Genomic DNA, 6,251 nt, shown 5'->3' with positions numbered 1-6,251 from the left:
AGTCTCAGCACTTGGTGCAAAGCATGAAAAAGTGTTGGTGCTCAGTACAAGGAAAGGAGGTTAGAGTGTCTGAGGAGAAGAGTAGTTAAGGGAGTTCCCAAATGCTGTTAAATATTTATATTGTTCACAATATAAATGTGATTTTGTTTTTAAGCACTGGTTCTCAAAGTTCAGAGATTGAAAGTTCACCTAGTGTGTTTTAAACATAGAGCACTGTCAACATTCCCAGCCCTGTAGAAGGTAAGCCCAAAGTGGCACCAAGATTCTGTATGTGCACACTCAGGTGATGCAGGCTGCAACTTTTGTAGAAACCACCTAATTCATTTTTTCCATCCTATCTTTTCTGTTTGATTCATCAGCAAAATGGGAGGCAGAAACCAAACAGCTGTTTCAAAATCCCTTCTCCTGGGGCTGACAGATGACCCAGCACTGCAGCCCCTCATCTTCAGCTTCTTCCTGTCCCTGTACCTGGTCACCATCCTGGGGAACCTGCTCATCATCCTGGTCATCAGCTCTGACCCCCACCTCCACATTCCTATGTACTTCTTCCTCTCCAACCTGTCCTTCACCGACATCTGCATAAGCACAACCACCATCCCCAAGATCCTGGCCAACATTCAAACACAGGATCAGAGCATCACCTACACAGACTGCCTCTCCCAGATGTGCTTTGTCTTGATTTTTGGTGGTTTAGAAAGTTGTCTGCTTGCAGTGATGGCCTATGACTGCTATGTGGCCATTTGCCACCCCCTGAGGTACACTGTCATTATGAACCCCCACCTCTGTGTCCTGCTGATTCTGCTCTGCCTACTGGTCACCACTGTGAATGTCCTCCTGCACAGTCTGATGGTGCTGAGGCTGTCCTTCTGCACAGCCCTGGAGATTCCCCACTTCTTCTGTGAACTGACTCAAGTCATCACTCTGGCCTGTTCTGACACTCTAATTAATAACTTGCTGGTATTTTGGGGAACAAGCCTATTTGCTGGCATCCCTCTCTCTGGGATTATTTTCTCTTATGCTCAAATTGTCTCCTCTGTTTTGAAGATCCCATCAGTGGGTGGAAGGTATAAAGCCTTTTCTACCTGTGGGTCTCACCTCTCAGTGGTGTCCTTATTCTATGGAACAGGTTTTGGTGTGTATATGAGTTCTGCAGTAAGTGACTCTTCCATTAAGAATGTAGTGACTTCGATGATGTACATGGTGGTCCCTCAAATGCTGAACCCCATTCATATACAGTTTGAGGAACAGAGAAATGAAGGGAGCCCTTGGACACCTGTTCACTGGGAAGAAGAAGATTCACTCACCTTCTTCTCTGTGACTTTATCACCTGCTGTGTGCTTCCTTCTCTACTAGGAAATCAGATGACAGAACCACTGGTATATATACACAATGGAATATTGTTCAGCCATAAAGAATAATAATATGGCATTTGCAGAGAAAGGGATGGAATTGGGAATAACATGCTAATTGAAAGAAGCCAAGCCCAAAAACCAAAGGTGGAATGTTTTCCCTAATAAGTGGATGCTGATATATAATTGGGGAGGAGGGTGGTGAGTGAGAGAAGAATGGAGGAATTTTAGAGGGAAATGTGAGGGAGGGGGTCATGAAAGACGGTGGAATGAGACAGACATCATCACCCTATGTACATGTATGATTACACGAATGGTATGAATCTACATTGTGCACAACCACAGAAATGAAATGGTGTACCCCATTTTTGTACAATGGATCAATACACAGTCTGTAAAATGTTAAAAAAGAAAAAAAAAATTGCTCATGAGCCACAAAGCCTGACTCTCAAACCCCACATCTTCCACAATGGCTATAAGGGAAAGCTACCTACATCTCACACTGGGCTTCGGATCTGACTTGGCATTTGGCCAGTTCTGTGACCTTGGATAGTGATTTTAATCTCTATGCTCCATTCCTTTGCTCTGCTCCTACAATTAATCTGATCAAACACTGGCTCTATTCTTAGGAGCTCTTGCTACCCTTTCACCGCTCTCTGTACTGTAACAAAGAAGGACATTAAATAGAATGGCTGGCTTCTCAACTTCCAGGCCCTTGGGATAAAAAACAGTTGCCATAGATGTTGATCAGCCTCACCTCACATTTCTGCATGTCCGCACCCATGCCATTTTTAAAGCTATACTATTCACTTGCTCTGGATGGATCATCCACAGCGTGAATGACAAAAAGGACATTTGAAAAAGAGGAGGCCTATTTGAAGCCTTACCATTTACCCATCCTCACTCACCAGAGGAAGCCTGGCCTCTCAGGAATGCCTCTTCTAACAGGTCTCTACCCCGAAAGCCTAATGGTGGGGTCAGTACCCACATTTATTACCCTCTTTGCCATGTCCCTCACTGCTGTCTACAGCATGTGCCTGGATTTCCTTTGCTCTACTACGACAGCCACAATGTGCAACACTGACCTATATTAGCAAAAATGACCCTTTATTAATTAATTTGAGTAAACACCTTACAACTAGCAGCATTTTGCAGGATTTCTCCATTCTGTCAACATCCCTCCTATAAGTATCCCATTCATAACCATACCACTGCCTCATAACAGCCCCTTGACTGACATTGTAGACATTATCACTACAGTAGATCTTAACTATTAACTTTAAATCTCAAAATCTAATATTATTCAAATTTTGCTAAATTTGCCACCATATTAGAGTATTTCCCGATTATTATACACTCACTATCACCCCATCTAAATTGAATTATAAGCCAAAAATCAGTATCAACTCTATTAGATCTAATCAAATTAGAAAACACCCCCCATCTATTGCTCACAGTTAAATTACAGTTTCAACACTCACCTCTACATTCTTAATCTCAGTGACATCTCCCAGTTCACCATATACATCCATAAAAGAACATTAATGATTCCATTAAAAGTCTTAGCAATAAAGCACTTCAAATCATAAGCATAGACTCTACAGTCTTAGGATATTCTGTAGCCATAGCAGTATTACACTCAAACATTATTGCAGTCCCCCTAAATAAATTAAAAAATAAAAAGAATTTAACCCTAAGAAAAATCTACTAAAATATTTTAGGATGCCACATCTAATTTCTCCAATAAAAATTAAACCTAATCCACCATAAACGTGACACTTTTGAAGAAAATCCTACAAGCCCTAGAACAATAACTATACTTAACGAAAATGTAGCATTTACATTATTTGTACATGCAATTGAACTGTGACTAGTGACATGAAAATCATCTTTGTTATTCAACTACACAAACCAGAATGACCAACATCTGCAAAATCCACACTTTAATGGGAGTAATTTAGAGCTCGCTCATTGACCTTCCATTCCTCTCCCAGACCTCAGTATGGGGAGACTTTGGATCCCCCTAATCATCCAAGTCCTTACCAGAGCTTTCCTACCTATACATTATACATCAGACTCAATAACAGCATTTTCTTCTGTTACACACCCTTGTTGAGAGGGTAACCACAGACGACTCATGTGTTTCCTGTGTGTGAAGGGTACTTCTGTCTTCTTTATCTGCTTATTCCTCCACGTAGGCACAGGTCTTTACTGTGGATCCTATACCTTTACTGAAACATGAAATATTATTCTATCCCTCTTTGCAGTCAAAGCAGCAACATTCATAGGCTGTATCTTGGCACGAGGAAGAATATCCCTCTAAGGACTCTAGCAATCAGATATCTCTCAGCCATCCCCTATGTCAGCACTAATCAACTAGAATGAATTTGAGGTGGATTTTCAGTTGACAAAATGACTCTGACACCATTTTTTGGTTTGTTCGTTTGTTGTTTAATTATTTATTTATTTATTTTATTTTTTTACAGACTGCATTTTGATTCATTGTACACCAATGGGGTACATCATTTCATTTCTATGGTTCTGTATGATGTAGATTCATTCCATTCGTGTATGAATGTACATAGGGTAATGATGTCTTTCTCATTCCATAATTTTTCATATGCTCCCTCCCTTCATTTCCTTTCACCTAATTTAAAGTCCCTCCATTCTCTTCTCACTCCACAACCCCCACTCTCATTACATATCATCATCCACTTATCAGGGAAAACATTTGGCCTTTGGTTTTTGGGGATTGACTTATTTTGCTTAGCATGATATTCTCTAACTGCATCCATTTACCAGCAAATGCCATAATATTCTTCTTTAAGCTGAATAGTATTCCATTGTGTATATTTACCACAGTTTCTTTATCCATTCCTGTTGAAGGGCATCTAGTTGGTTCCACAATCTAGCTATTATGGGACATGATTTTTTGCATTTTACTTTAACTTCCCAATCATCCTAACAGCCCTTGTCATAGTTCACCTGCTATTTCTACACAGTGCAGGGATTTACACTCCATCAGGACTACCCCAGACTCAGGTAAATCCCCTTTCACCCTTACTACACAATCCAAGATAGTTGAGGATTATTATTCCTTTTTAGACTCTTAATCACTTTAGAACTATTCCACCATGAGTTCCCAGGAGTCCGAGACAACTACATCCATGCCACATCCCCTGTGGAATTATAGGCCACATGGTACGGTTTCCTCAACCAAGTTGCAGACTTAAGGAGCTTAGCAAATTCAAGCTCATTTCCTCAGCCATTGAATCATGGTCATCTCACAGAGCAAGAAGAGGGCATTTGCCATCCAGTTCCCTGCCAAGCCTCTTGTATTGAGCAGATATTTTAGTTCCCTCAAATCCAACAACTGAGGCTGGCTTTGCCTCACACTCCTTCTGCCTCAGTCAGTGCTGGTGTGCATTGCCCAGGGTTCACTTTTACCCTGTCAATCTTCCTAGTCCTGCAGATCTACAGGCTGCTGGACACTAAATTTAGGAGGTTATGTCATTATCATCCTAGGATTCAGTTTAGGACATATTAATACATTACTCCTTTTTTTTTCTTTTCTTTTTTTAATCACCTTGCATAGTCTATCTTTTCTCTCATTCTTATGTTTTCACAGAAAATAATAACAATCCATCAGCCCATAATTTTGATTTCATCTTCAGGAAGTAATGGTGGAGAGTGTCTCATCAAAGTAGCAGATGCAGGACTGGGGGCAACTCAGGGGCATGGCATGGGCAGAGATGCAGCTGCACCTCCGTAGCCTGCTGATTTTAGGTCTTTGGGACCTGTGCCAAGGAGTGGGACAGCTGGGGCTTATGGTGGTTCCACTTCTCATGTTATGAGGAACCTCCGTACTGTGTGCAAATAGGATTGCACTGATTTGCTCCCACCAACAATATGTGAGTATATTTTTCCCTCAAGTCCTCACCCACACTTAAGAATTATTTGTGTTCTTGGGAATTGCCCTTCTGCCTGGAATGAGATGAAATCTCCAAGTAGGTTTCATCTGCATTTCTCTAACTGATAACACTATTGAACATTTTTTCATGTATTTCTTGGTCCTATGAATTTCTTCCTTTGTTTAGTTATTTCCCCCCTTATTAATTGGATTCTTTGATTTTTCCCCTGTTATGTTTTTTATCTTTTTATATATTCTGTATATTAATGTCTCAGCTGGGTTGTAAAAATCTTCTCCCATGCCTTAGACTCTCTCTTCAAGCTCTTGTTTGTTTTCTCTGTTGAGGCAAGTTCTTTCTATCACTAGTTTTTGAAACATTTTTAACACGAGTGGATGCTGTGTTTATAAATGTTCTGAGTGTGTGGGAAATATCTGCACTGAACTACCTTTTGATGACTTTATACCTAAATTAAGACACTAATTAAACATGAAGGACTATGATTCCAACTCAAAATTTCTCCAATTGTGAAGAAAATTATTGAAACTATTGCAACAGTATTTTTAAAAGTACTTATATAATTATAATCAGAAATTTGCTGCCCTTCCAGTATTTTTGTCAAACAACATTGGTTAGGATCAATACAATCATTAGAATCAATATGCTGGGATTCATTATGATGTTCTCTACAAGCATAAAAAACAAATACTAAGATTCATTTAATATCAATGTGACATATGTAAAAACACTTGAATGTTTGTATTTTCACCATATCTTAGCGAATATAATTACATCCTTTTTTGGGCTGTGAAGGTACTGGGATTTGAACTCAGGAGCACTTGACCAATGAGTCACATTCCCAGTGCTATTTTGCATTATTTATTTAGAGGCAGGGTCGCATTGAGTTGCTTAGTGCCTCGCCATTGCTGAGACTGGGTTTGAACTCATGATCCTTCTGACTCAGCCTCCCTGGCCACGGGGATAGCAGGTGTGC

General features: G+C 40.2%; 1 pseudogene; it reads left to right on the top strand.

The window, feature by feature from the left end:
- The first annotated feature begins 363 nt into the window (after nt 1-363).
- Nucleotides 364-1,318, top strand: LOC124967952 (olfactory receptor 7G1-like; annotated as a pseudogene).
- Nucleotides 1,319-6,251: the final 4,933 nt, after the last annotated feature.

Source organism: Sciurus carolinensis, chromosome 17 (assembly GCF_902686445.1).
Source record: "Sciurus carolinensis chromosome 17, mSciCar1.2, whole genome shotgun sequence".
Lineage (NCBI taxonomy): Eukaryota > Metazoa > Chordata > Mammalia > Rodentia > Sciuridae > Sciurus > Sciurus carolinensis.
The sequence above is the reverse complement of the archived record's forward strand: the minus strand, read 5'-3'. Positions and strand labels throughout refer to the sequence as shown.